Raw genomic sequence first — 14,216 nt, forward strand, 5'->3', positions numbered from 1 at the left:
TGCTGGGATTACAAGTGTGAGCCACCGCGCCCGGCCTCCTTTCTTCATCTCTTTATCTTTTCTCTTCCCATCCATCCATCTTCATTACATATCTACTCTCAACATTCTCTTTCACTTTAGGAAAAGTTGAAGTGCCCAGAATGATACCTGTCTGCTGCTGTCTCTCTACTCTTGCTCATTTTCCCAGACTCCTTCAGTTCTTACTTTCTTACTGAGGTAGGGAAGACCAAAAAGGGAGTGGTGAGGGAGAGGGGGATAACATGTAGTTGGATGGGAAATCTGTCTCAATGAAGTAAGACTTGGGTAGAAAGATAAAGAATTTTCAGTCACAACAGCGTTCACACGTAAGTGACAGGATTCATAGCTTATGTGGACTCAGAGCTGAAAGAGGTAATGAAAAATCATCATCTGGTTCAGACTTTATATTAAATTGAATTCCTGAGGGTATGACATGTCTGATTCATCATTGTGTCCTCAGCTGTTAGCTCATTGCCTTGTTTGGTTTGTTGAATAAATAAATCTAGTCCAACCCTTTCATATTATAGATGAAAAAGCAGGCTAGAAAGAGGCTCTCTCAAGATGCCATTATTTTACCACAAAATCAAAAAGTAATTTTTCTTTCTCCAGTACTGAAATTTTTTCACAGCCAATACTAATTGCATTTTGGAAGGGTAAAGAGCATGACTATACTCAAAGCCCAGCTCTATACAGACATATATGCTTGTTAAATTAAGTTTAGCCTAAAGCTGTCTCTTGGAAATATTTTAAGTTCAGCCTAAAGGTTTCTCTGTACATAGTGAACTATAACCTAACTAGAAGTATAAACAGACTGTAACCTACTCTTGTGCCAATCATCAAGGTTGACCAAACGAAGGTAACCACCTGTTCCAACTATGTTCAAATAAGGAAAACGCCAAGCTGTAACCAATCCAGCTGTTTCTCTATTTCACTTTGACTTGCTGTATGTCACTTTCCTTTTTCTATCTGTAAATCTTCAACCATACCTCAGCACTGGAGCCTCTCTGAACCTTTTCTGGTTCGGAGACTGCCTGATTCACAAATTGTTCTTTGCTCAATTAAACTCTGTTAACTTTAATTTGTCTAAGGCTTTTCTTTTATCACATTCATTCACAGAGACTAGAATAGCCATGATTCACCTTTTAGTCTCAGCTTATAGAAACACGGAGACAATGAAAAAAATTAGGCTGGCTGTGGAAATATGGCTATTACAACTTTCATTTTTCCTGCCCCAGGGCCTATTCCGTGGTATAAAACAACCCTGGATTGTCATTTTTAGTGAGGCAAGTGCCCTCTGAGAGTGCTGGATGAGGTTGAATGAACCCTGTGAACAGAACAGCACAGACCACCTAGGAGAGATGGTACAGATCATCTAAGTAATGTTACATTACTATGTACATTATTCTGTGCTGTCACCACTAGCCATGCAGTAACTACTAGCCACACCTGGTTATTTAGATTTAAATATAAATTAATAAAATAAATAAATAGTTCTGTATTTTAATTACACTAACCACATTTCAGGCACTCAGAAGTATAGCCGCATGTGAATGTGGCTACTGCATTGAACAGCACAAAGTTAGGACAGATGTTAAAATTAATACCTAGCTTGGGGTAAAGAATATCAGTACAAGTTCATATAATTAAGTGCCAAAGCTGGGAAAAGAACCCAGGTTTTTGGGCATCTAATGAAGAGAAAGCAGATTTGTTTCTACCTCTACATATTTATTTATATTCAGTGTGGATCTCTGAGCATGGTTCAAGCACATTGAGTGTGTGTGACTCTATTTGTGGGCTTTAAAGTGTTTTGGGGGGCATGGGATCTGGTTAGCATGGATGACAGAGCTCCTTTACATAAATTTTTGCAGTTCTTGCCTTTCTCTCCTGACAGGACCAAAAGAGAAAATATTCATAAAGGGTCAGTGAAAAAAAACAAAACAAAAAAAAAGTTATACAAATGAAAGGTGTCATGATTATGATGAGCTCCAGCTTTACTTCCTGCTGCTTAGTGTTTGCCCCTGAGTTCAGCTGGAGGAGTATGGATGGGGAAGTGGGCTGGGTTGGAGGACATTTTGGCAGCTGAGGTGACAGAGAGTCTGCGGGTGTGTGTGGTCAGGAAACCTGCTTCATGGTCTCCAAGCCTAGGAACTGGAGCCAGTTAGACTTGCTCTTACCTCAACTTTTGCTACAAGAGAGGAATAGTAATGGGGAAATTAGGCAAAGACCTTCAGTGAGAGCTAGGCCTTTCCTTAATTAGGGAGATTGTCTACAATCACTTAAAAATGTGTCAAGTTTAGAAATAATGCTTGTTCTCACTTATAAGTGGGAGCTAAACATTGAATACACATGGACATAAAGATAGGAACAGTAGACACTGGGTACTACTTGAGGGGGGAGTTTGGGAGGGGACAAGGGTCAAAAAACTACCTATCAGGTGCTATGCTTACTACCTGGGTGACAAAATCATTTGTACACCAAGCCTCAGCAACACATAATTTACCCATGTAACAAACCTGTACATGTACCCCTGAACCTAAATATAAAAGTAAAAATAAAAAAAAATTCTGAAAAGATTCAGATTCATTAACGAGAATTGGCCCAAAGACTGACTGTCATAGGAGAGATCGTCCACTATCAATGAGGAGAATTGGATGTGAAAAACATACCATGGATTATGCAATGAGAAGATGGGGGTAATGGTGACTTTAACGCCCTGGGTTGGTGGGCATGGGAAGGATACAGAGAGGATGTTTAGATTATAGAGTCAACTCCCTCCACTTTTACTCACCAGGCAGGTTTGGGAGACAGAGAGCCTGGGCCAAATTTCAGCTTGCCCTACAAATCTGGGTGAGTTCTAGAGTCCTGCAGATTCTATTTCCATAGAATGTTGGAGCTGAAGAGAACCAGGGAGAGCATCCACGTCTTCCTCTTATTCTACTCATGAGGAAACTTATGATGCAAATTAGTTGTAGTGTTGCTTTGTTTGATTTGTTGAATAAATAAATCTAGCCCCACCCTTTCATATTATAGATGAGGAAACTGAATCCAGAGAGGATCCCTCAAAACCTTGAGGCTCCCTCAAGATGATTTTTTTTCCATCCTTGGATAGATTATTCCATCATTCTGAGTCTTAGTGTTCTTATTAGAAAAAATAATCACAATAATCTCGGCTCTGTTTATTTCACAGAATTTAAAAATCAAATAATATGAAAGACATGAAAGGGCTTTATAAACTGTAAGGCATTATGCAGATAAAATTATTTTATTGCCTATGTCTTCATCCTCCTCTCCTACCCATTGCCTTCTCTCACCCAAAATACTGCATGCCTTCTTACAAATATTTTCTTGGAGAGACATATTTGGGTAACTTTGAGATAACTTGGGGTCTTGAAGGGTGTTATCCTCCTAGGGCAGGGAATTATTGCCATTGAGTATCTAGTTGCAAAGGACCACTTTTACATATGGAGCTATGTTTACCACAACGGCAGCATCTGCCAGGTGTTATTTGTATGTATTTCCTGTTTGTTTTTGTGTGTTAGGGAGTGGTGTAAGAACAAGGCTTAGGGACAATTGAAGTACTATTTGTAAAACTGCCTTAGCTGTTGGAGTTCTCTGAAGGTAAATGGAAAACATTCACTTGGCTTGAAATTGGAATCCCAAGACCTAGGTTTATTTTGGCTCCATCACTTTTGGGATGACCTGGGTCACAGCAAGTCACTTACATCTTATGAGTCTCAGTTTTCTCATTTGTAATTAATAATATTAAAGGGATAATGCTATTCACTCTGTACTGCACTGGGAACAGTGAGCTAATGCACATGAAAGTGCTTGTGAACTGTAAATAGCTGTAAAAACAACCTCTCGGTTGTTTCCTAGTAACAGGGGAAATTCCCCAGAGACATGCTCTGAAGTTGTCTTTGGCATATTTCCTTTACCTCAGCAGGGACCAGCTAACCGTCTAGCCAAGGGAAATTGATTTAAATATTTGATTTTAGGGCCCAGCCCTTAACCTAGCTTCACCTCTCTTGATGAAACATCCTGGCTTTCAAAAAATACCAACAGTACTAGCTTGAGCAAAATTTTTGAAGCAAATCAAATATATTTTCACCTACTCCCTCTTTTTCTTTTTTCATTTTTCATTTCAGCATCCCCTCCCCTAGAGGAGGTAGAGTGCTGCAGAAGAAACAGCATTCTGAGAGGTTGTATGCCCTAGTTGTTAATAGCTTATGCTTTGGAGGTAAATAGATTTGGGCGGAATCTTTGTTTCACCATTTACTGGTTGTGATTTTGGACCAATTATCCAACCTCCAGCTCTTGGTTCCCCAGATTCCTTGTCTGTAAAACGGGGCCAATAATTTGACTACCTTATGGGGTGGTTAAAAGCCTTAAATGTAACAGTGCCTGGCACAAACTATGTTTCCAGTAAATGTAGCTTTATTTTTATTTACACTATGGCTTTGCTCTCTCAGAGTTATATTTTAAAGTTGCCAGACTGGAATTAGACACTGTCTGAAAGAATGATTTCTGGTTTGGAGCATTAAGAACTTTCCTATATCTTAACTCTGCTGACTTGGTAGTTTGTACAGGTGAGTCTTCAGGGAACATTGGTTACAAATTTGAATACAAAACATAATCTTGATGTTTTTTGGGGGGATAATATTTCCACAGGCCTTTCATTTTATCCTTGTTTGGTGATTTTTCTTTTGGTTTTGCTTACAGATGATCAGAAGTGCTTTTCCTGATGTTGATTATTTCCTAATAAATATGTGCATCCCTGTTCTGTTCGGGGGTTCCTCACAACTGGCCAGTTGGAGTCTGTATTGCCTGGTCAAGGCTTTGACCTTGACTAAAACAAACAAAAATGAAGATATTTTTTCCTGGACTTCAGAGAACACATAAAAAATGTGTGTCTCATGGGGCTGAGCTGGATCCCTAGAAGTATAATAGCTATGGTTATAGAACAAGGGCTCAGCTTGTTTAGTTTCATCATTTTTGATTTGGGTCATGCATCTGTGGATCAACCTCAAATTCATTTTGTCAGTTTATAGATTGCCTTTTGTTCCATGAAGTTGTGCCTAACAATTTATTTCTCACCCATACAGAAAAACTGTGGGCCAAATTTTGTGTTGTGTGCTGGGTTGGGGGGCAAATATGTGGTTACTGGTTGGTTGAACATTTTCCTTCATAGAAATAATAGAACCAGGAGAATAGGAAAACACACTTAATAGGATGAGGAGTGAAGGATTATGGTGTTCGGGCACTCAAACTGATAACTTTTGTCACATCTCTTAACATAGAGCCACAGCTATTGCTTTTATGTTTCTCACTGTTGATCAAATGAGGTCTGTGAAAGCACTTTGAAAATGGGAATGCATTATAAAATTCTAAGATTATTCTTTATCAGCTTAGTGTCAGTTATAGAATGCTCTTGTTAGGTAACATTGAACTTTTTTTTTGCAGAAAGATATTATTGGCATCCTTTCTCCTCTGAAATGGTTCTAACGCTCACTTTGATTTCTAAATGAAGCACATTCTTGAATCTGACAATTATTCAATCTCCAGGCTGTCTTGAGTCCAATATAATTTAAACAAACTAACAAACAAGCTGCAGTCATGAGTAGTCAAAATGGTAGCTGTAAGAGTCTGTCTTTTTGTTCCTGAGATTAAAAGGCCTCATTTTACTCATTTTGGGTTTATAACTCAGTTCTTCTCTTCCTTCCTGTTTTAAGCAGGAAGTGCTGATAGCATTCTATGTAAATAAGTACTCCATGTTGCATAGCGGTTGTCTCCTTTCAGACTTTGAAGGGTGCCTCAGGTAGTCTTGTTGCACGTAATAGGTTCTCACAAGAGCCAGTCAGAAGGTTTTTGTAAATGAAGAAAAAGGGCTAGAAATATCTCCTCCACCCTGTGTATGTCTTCTTGAAAGTATGGTTTGTCTGCTAAATGTGTGACATTAACTCTAAACTTGTCAGTCCAACAGGGTCCACCCTGAAGAAAATTAGAAACTAATTGAAATGAGTTCTTCCTGACTTATCTTTTATTAATAGCTATTTTTTCTCCCTTTTATATCTTCTGCTGCCCAGGCATCCAGTGCTTCTACTCATTTTCTATTTGTCTTTTTGTATTAGTCAGTGTTCTCTAAAGGAACAGAACTAATAGGCTAGATGTGTATATGAAAGGGAGTTTATTAAGGAGTATTGACTCACAGGATCATATGGTGAAGTCCTGCAACAGGCATCAGCAAGCTGAGGAGCAGGGAAGCCAGTCTGAGTCCCCAAACCTCAAAAGTAGAGAAGCGGACAGTGCAGTCTTCAGTCTGTGGCCAAAGGCCCAAGAGCCCCTGGCAAACCATTGGTGTAAGTCCAAGAGTCCAAACGCTGCAGAACTAGGGGTCTGATGTTAGAGGGCAGGGAGCATCCTGCATGGGAGAATGATTAAGGCCGGAACATTCAGCAAGTGAAGTCCTTCCACATTCTTCTGCCTGCTTTATTCTAGGCACGCTGGCAGCTGACTAGATGGTGCCCACCCAAATTGAGGATGGGTTTGCCTCTCCCAGTCCACTGACTTAAATGTTAACTTCCTTTGGCAACACCCTCACAGACACACCTAAGAACACTACTTTGCATCTTTCAATCAAATCGACACTCAATATTAACCATCACACTCTTTCAGCATGAGATATTTATTACAACATCACTTTTAGTGCTTGCTTTACACATACTGAGGTAAAAAATATTTTTCCAATAATTTTAATTGATTAATCACATTATACTTCATTCACATGTATTTTCTACTTTTTAATTGGAAACTTATTTTGGTATACCAACAAAAATACATTCATTAACTTCAATCTGTGAAATTTATTTTCTTTAGAAAATTAATACTGTATCTTATCTCTATGATGATTATTTAAATGTTCATTACAGTTAATGTTTCTAGAATCTATACTACATCAATTTCTTTAAAATATAATCTTACATACAGCTGCACATGAAGTACTCAAAATACCATCTAGAATTACTGGTCACCTGGTGGCTTTACATCCTCCAAATGCAAATCAAAAAGAACATGAGGCAATCATGTAAAGATTATTTTAGTTAAAAGAAAATGTCCAGTCTACAAAAGTACAGTTGTTTACTTAATTATGTTTACTATACTTGCACCTGAGAATAATTCTGCCTTATAGTCGTTATTTTAGATTTCATGTCATACTCTTTAAATTATAACTAAAAATATACCCTAAATAAATAAAGTATGCTTTGCTTTAACCACTTAAAATATCATCATTGTAAACATTTTTTATGAAATACAATAAAATGAAACTAAGAAAAAAGTTTAAGTCCATTTTCCTTTTTTGATTTAAGTTATTGTGCTATTTCTATCCATACTATGTTTCTAAAATAACAGGTCACTATAATTTTTCAAAACCTAGACCAACATTGCTTTTATTTTGTTCTGTGCATGATATGCTTCATAACTGCCATATGTTTAATTTCCAAAAGATGGACTTTATACCTTTCAACAAACTTGTCCTATTTTTATAACCAGTGCTTCTATTCTTATGCTGACTGAGATTCCAACTGAAGGAAGTGGATTTGAGAAGTCACTAATGATTCAGTGTAAATAAATTAAATTTTTTTCTAAAATGACTTTATTTTAGTTATATGAAATTACAAAATATCATTAAGTGAAAATAAAATCAATAAAAATTATCCATGATAACCACCCATTCTTAACGTTTATGTGTATAGCCTTTTATGCTTTATTTCTTCACATATATACATAAAATATTCATAAAAATGAGTTTATTTTATATATATTGTTTTGCAACCTTTTTTTTTTTTTTTGAGATGGAGATTCACTCTTGTTGCCCAGGCTGGGGTGCAGTGATTTTGGCTCACTGCAGTCTCCGACTCACGGGTTCAAGCAGTTCTCCTGCCTCAGACTCACGAGTAGCTGGGATTACAGGTATGCACCACCACGCTTGGCTAATTTTGTATTTTTAGTAGAGATGGGGTTTCTCCATGTTGGCCAGGCTGGTCTCCAACTCCCGAGTGCAGGTGATACACCCGCCTTGGCCTCCCAAAGTGCTGGGATTACAGGCATGAGCCACCGTGGCCAGCCTGCAACCTATTTTTATTTAACAAGACATTATAAATTTATTTCTATAAGATTAAATATATTTTCTCTGTCTCAGTTTCACTAAAATTTTTAAAATTAAAATGTTATGTTGAGATAATCGAAGATTCTCATGCAGTTTTAAGAAATAATACAGACATGCTGTGTGCCCTTTACCAAGTTTCCCTTAATGATAACATCTGGTAAAACTAGAGCACAATAAGACAACCAGGATATTCACATTGATGCAATCAGATACAGAAGATTTTCATCACGACACAGATCTGTGTTGCCCTTTTAAAGCCATATCCACTTGTGTCTCACCCTATCCCTCCTTAATTCCAGGCAACCATTAATCTCTTCTCTGCTTTGATAATTTTATCATTTCAAGAATGTTATATAAATGGAATAATACAGTATATAGCCTTTTGGGATTGTCTTTTTTTTCCCACTCAGCATAATTCCCTGGAACGTTATTCAAGTCATGTGGATCAACAGTTTAAATCTTTTTATTTATGAGTACTACTCCATGATACTGATATGCCACAGTTTGTTTAATTATTCAGACATTGAAAGACATTTTGGTTGTCACTAAGTTGGGGTTATTATAAACAAGTCTGTATGAACACTTGTGTACAGATTTTTGTGTGGACATAAGTTTTCATTTCTCTGAGATAAATGCCCAAGAGTCTAGTTGTTTGGTTGTAAACCAGTTGTATGTTTAGATTTGTAAGAAATTGTCAAAGCGCTTTCCAGAGTGGTTATATCATTTTACACTACCACCAGCAATATTTCTGTGCATCCTCACCAGCATTTGGTGTTGTCACTATTTTTATGTTAGCTATTCTGACAGGTGTTTAGTGACATTTTATTGTTTAAATTTGCATTTTCCTAAAGGCTAATAAAGTTGAACATTTTATGTGCTTATTTGTCATCTGTATGTCTTCTTTAGTGCAATGTCTGTTCATCTCCTTTGCTCATTTTCTTTTTTCTTTTTTTCTTTTAAAGTATTTAATTGACAAAGATTGTATATATTCAATGTATACAACATGATCATTTAACTTAAATTGTGTATATGCATTACACAATGCATATATATTATGTAATGATTATTGTAATCAAATTAATTAACACAGCCATCATCATTCATGCAGTACATTAGGTCCCCAGAACTTGTTCTTCTTATAACTGAAAGTTTGTATCATTTGATTAACATTTCCCTATTTCCCTCACCCTCCCAGCCCCTGGCAACCACTCTTCTACTCTCTACGAGTTCTACTGTTTTAGATGGCAAATACAAGTGAGATCATACATTATATGCCTTTCTCTGTCTGGATTATTTCAGTAGCATGATGTCCTCCAGGTTCATCCATGTTATTGCAAATGACAGGATATCCTTCTTTTTATGGCTGAATAGTATCCCATTGTGTGTGTGTGTGTGTGTGTGTGTGTACACTGTATACTATATAGTATATATAGTATATTATATAGCATATACTACGTAGTATATGGTATATATACACTATATATATGGATAAATATATCGTATATGCACATATTGCATTTTCTTTATCCACTGTGGATAACATTTAGGTTGTTTCCATATTTTGGCTATTGTGAATAGTGCTGCAATGAAAATGGGGGCAGGCAGGTATCTCTTTGAGATACTGATTTTATTTCCTTTGGATATATCCCCAGAAGTAGAATTGCTGGATTGTATAATAGTTCTATTTTTAATGTTTTGAGGAACACCCATAATGTTTTACATAATGGCTGTACCAATTTACATTCCCAGCAACAGTGTACAAGGGTTTGCTTATTTCTGCATCCTCACCAACACTTATTATCTCTTGTCTTTTTAATAAATAGCCATCCTAATAGCTGTGACATGATATTTCATTATGGTTTTGATTTGTACTTCTCTAATGATTAGTGATGTTGAGTACATTTTCATATACCTGGAGGCCATTTATGTCTTAGGAAAAATGTTTATTTAGGCTCTCTGCCCATATTTTAGTCAAGTTATTTGTTTTTTTGCTATTGAGTTGTATGACTTCGTTTTATAATTTTTTATTAATTTTTTATAATTGAAAATTAATATTGTGAAAATATCCATAATACCCAAGTGATCTACAGATTCAGTGCAATCCCTATCAAAATCTCAATGGTATATTCACAAAAATATTTTTAAAATTCTAAAATTTGTATGGAACCACAAAAGACCCCTAATAGCCACATCCTGAGAAAGAAGAGAGAAAATATGTGCAAACCATATATCCAGTAAGGGATTAATCTCCCTTCCAGTGCAGAGATGTTCATTTGGTGTAGTTTCACTCATTTATTTTTGCTTTTGGTGTCATATTTAAAAAATAATTCATAAGACCAATGTTTTCTTCTAGGATTTTTACAGTTTCAGGGTCTTACATTTAAGTCTGTAGTTCATTTTGAATTAATTTTGGTATATGATGTAAGACAAGGGTCCAATTTAATTATTTTGCACATGGGTGTCCAGTTTTTCAAGCACTATATATTGAAGAGAATTTCTTTTCCCTTTTGTATATTCATAGCAACATTGTCAAAAATTAGTTGACTTTATATGCTTGGGTTTACTTCTGGGCACTCTATTTTGTTCCATTGGCCTATGTGTCTGTTTTGGTGCCCATATTATATTGTTTGGATTACTATAGCTTTTGTAATATAGTCTGAAATTAGGAAGTGGAATCCTTCCAGCCTTTTTCTTTTTTCTCAGAATGTGGCTGTTAGGGGTCTTTTGTGGTTCCATACAAATTTTAGAATTTTAAAAATATTTTTGTGAATATACCATTGAGATTTTGATAGGGATTGCACTGAATCTGTAGATCACTTGGGTATTATGGATATTTTCACAATATTAATTCTTTCAATCCGTGAAAATAGGCTATCTTTCCATTTAATTGTCTTTTTGATTTCTTTCATCAATGCCGTATAGATTTCACTATATAGATCTTTCACCTCCTTTGTTAAATCTATTCCTTAGTATTTTATTTTTTTGATGCTGTCATGAACAGGATAGTTTTCTTAATTTTTCAGAGGGTTCATTATTAGTATATAGAAATACAACTGATTTTTGTATGTCAATTTTGTATTCTACAACTTTACTGAATTTATTAGTTTTAACAGTTTTTTTCATGGACTCTTTATGGTTTCCTTTTCAAAAATTTTCTTTTATTTTTAACTTTGATTTTTGGTTCAGGGGTACATTTGCAGGTTTGTTATATAGGTAAATTATGTGTCATGGGGATTTGATGTACACATTATTTCATCACTCAGGTGATATGCATGGTACCAGATAGGTTGTTTTATGATCCTCTCCCTCCTCCCACCCTCCACAGTCATGGAGGCCCCAGTGTGTTGTTCTCTTCTTTCTATCCATGTGTACTCAATTTTTAATTCCCACTTATAAGTGAGAATATGCAGTATTTGTTTTTCTGTTTCTACCTTAGTTCGCTTAGGATTATGACCTCCAGTTCCATCCGTATTGCTGCAAAGGACATGATCTCATTCTTTTTTACGGCTGCCATGGCATGTATGCACCACATTTTTGTTATCCAGTTTACTGTTGATGGGCATTTACATTGATTCCATGACTCTGCTATGGTGACTAGTGCTGTGATGAACATAGGCATTCATATGTGTGTGGAAGAATGGTTTATATTCTTTATGGAAGAATGGTTTACATTCCTTTGGGTATATACCCAGTAATGGGATTGCTGGGTCAAATGGTAGTTCTATTTTAAGTTCTTTGAGAAATCTCTACATTGCTTTCCACAATGGCTAAACTAATTTTTATTCCCACCAACAGCATATAAACATTCCCCTTTCCCCATATCCTCACCAGCATCTGTTATTTTTTGACTTTTTAATGACAGCCATTCTGACTGGTGTGAGATGGTATCTCACTGTAGTTTTGATTTACATTTCTCTGATGATTAGTGATGTTGAGCATTTTTTAATATGCTTGTTGGTCATATGTATGTTTTCTTTTGAAATGCCTACTCATGTCATTTGTCCACTTTTTAATGAAGTTGTTTGTTTTTTGCTTGTAAATTCGTTTGAGTTTCTCATAGATTCTGGATGTTAGACCTTTGTCAAATGCATATTTTCTCCCATTCTGTAGACTGGCTGTTTACTCTGTTGATAGTTCCTTTTGTTGTGCAGGAGCTCTTTAGTTTAATTAGGTCCCATTTGTCTATTGTTCTTTTTGTTGCAATTACTTTTGGCATCTTCATCATGAAATTTTTGCCAGGCCTATGTCCAGAATGGTATTTCCTAGGTATCTTTCAGGGCTTTTATAGTTTTAGGTCTTATGTTTAAGTCTTTAATCCACATTGAATTGATTTTTGTATATGGATTAAGGAAGGGATCCAGTTTCATTCTTCTGCATATGGGTAGCCAGTTATCCCAGCACAATTTGTTGAATAGGGACTCCTTTTCCCATTGCTTGTTTTTCTCAACTTTGTTGAAGATCAGATAGTTGTAGGTGTGTGGCTTTATTTCTGGGCTCTCTTTTCTGTTCCGTTGTTCTATGTGTCTATTTTTGTACCAGTACCATCCTTTTTTGGTCACTGTAGCCTTGTAGTATAGTTTGAAGTTGGTAATCTGATGCCTCCAGCTTTGTTCTTCTTGCCTAGGATTGCTTTGGGTTTTGGGCTCTGTTTTGTTTCAATATGAATTTTAAAATGTTTTCTTCTTAATTTTGTGAAGAATGCCACTGGGAATTTGATATGGATAACATTGAAACTGTTAATTGCTTTGGGCAGTATTGTCATTTTAACAATATTGATTCTTTTCATCCACGAGCATGAAATCTTTTTCCGTTTGTGTCATCTCTGATTTCTTTCAGCAGTGTTTTGTAATTCTCATTGTAGAGATCTTTCATCTTCCTTGTTAGCTTTATTCCTAGGTATTTTATTCTTTTTGTGGCTATTGTAAAGGGGATTGCATTCTGATTTACTCTCAGCTTGGATGTTGCTGATATATATAAATGTTACTGATTTTTGTACATTGATTTTGTATCCTGAAACTTTCCTGAAGTTTGTTTATCAGAGCTAGGAGCTGTGGGGGAGAGACTATAGGGTTTTCTTGGTACAAAATTATATCATCTGCAAAGAGAGCTAGCTTGACTTCCTCTCTTCCTGTTTGGTTACCTTTTATTTCTTTCTCTTGCCTGATTGCTCTGTGCAGGACTTCCAGTATTATGTTGAATAGGAGTGGTGACAGTGGGTATCCTTGTCTTGTGCTGGTTCTCAAAGGGAATGCTTCTAGGTTTTGCCCATTCAGTATGATGTTGGCTATGGGTTTGTCATAGTTGGCTCTTATTATTATTATTATTATTATTTTTTTTTGAGACGGAGTCTTGCTCTGTGCCCCAGGCTGAAGTGCAGTGGCGCGATCTCGGCTCACTGCAAGCTCCGCCTCCCGGGTTCACGCCATTCTCCTACCTCAGCCTCCCGAGTAGCTGGGACTACAGGCGCCAGCCAACACACCCGGCTAATTTTTTGTATTTTTAGTAGAGACGGGGTTTCACTGTGTTAGCCAGGATGGTCTCGATCTCCTGACCTCGTGATCCGCCCGCCTCGGCCTCCCAAAGTGCTGGGATTACAGGCTTGAGCCACCGCGCCCGGCCTGTTGGCTCTTATTATTTTGAGGTATGTTTCTTCAATGCCTCCTTTGTAGAGGGTTTTTAACATGAAGGGATGTTGAATTTTATCAAAAGCTTTTTCTGCATCTATTGATATGATAATGAGGTTTTTGTTTTTCATTCTGTTTATGTGGTGAATCACTTTTTTTGATTTGTGTATGTTGAATCAATCTTGCATTCCAGGGATAAAACCTACTTGGTCATGGTGGACTAGCTTTTGATGTGCTGGTGGATTTGGTTTCCTAGTATTTTTTTTGTTTTTTTGGTATTTTTACGTATATGTTCATCAAGAATATTGGCCTCAAGTTTTCTTTTGTTGTTGTGTCTCTGCCGGGTTTTGGTATCAGGATGAGGCTGGCCTCACAGAATGAATTAAGAAAGGAGTCCCTCCTTCTCAACT

This window comes from Nomascus leucogenys, chromosome X, assembly GCF_006542625.1.
Source record: "Nomascus leucogenys isolate Asia chromosome X, Asia_NLE_v1, whole genome shotgun sequence".
Classification (NCBI taxonomy): Eukaryota; Metazoa; Chordata; class Mammalia; order Primates; family Hylobatidae; genus Nomascus; species Nomascus leucogenys.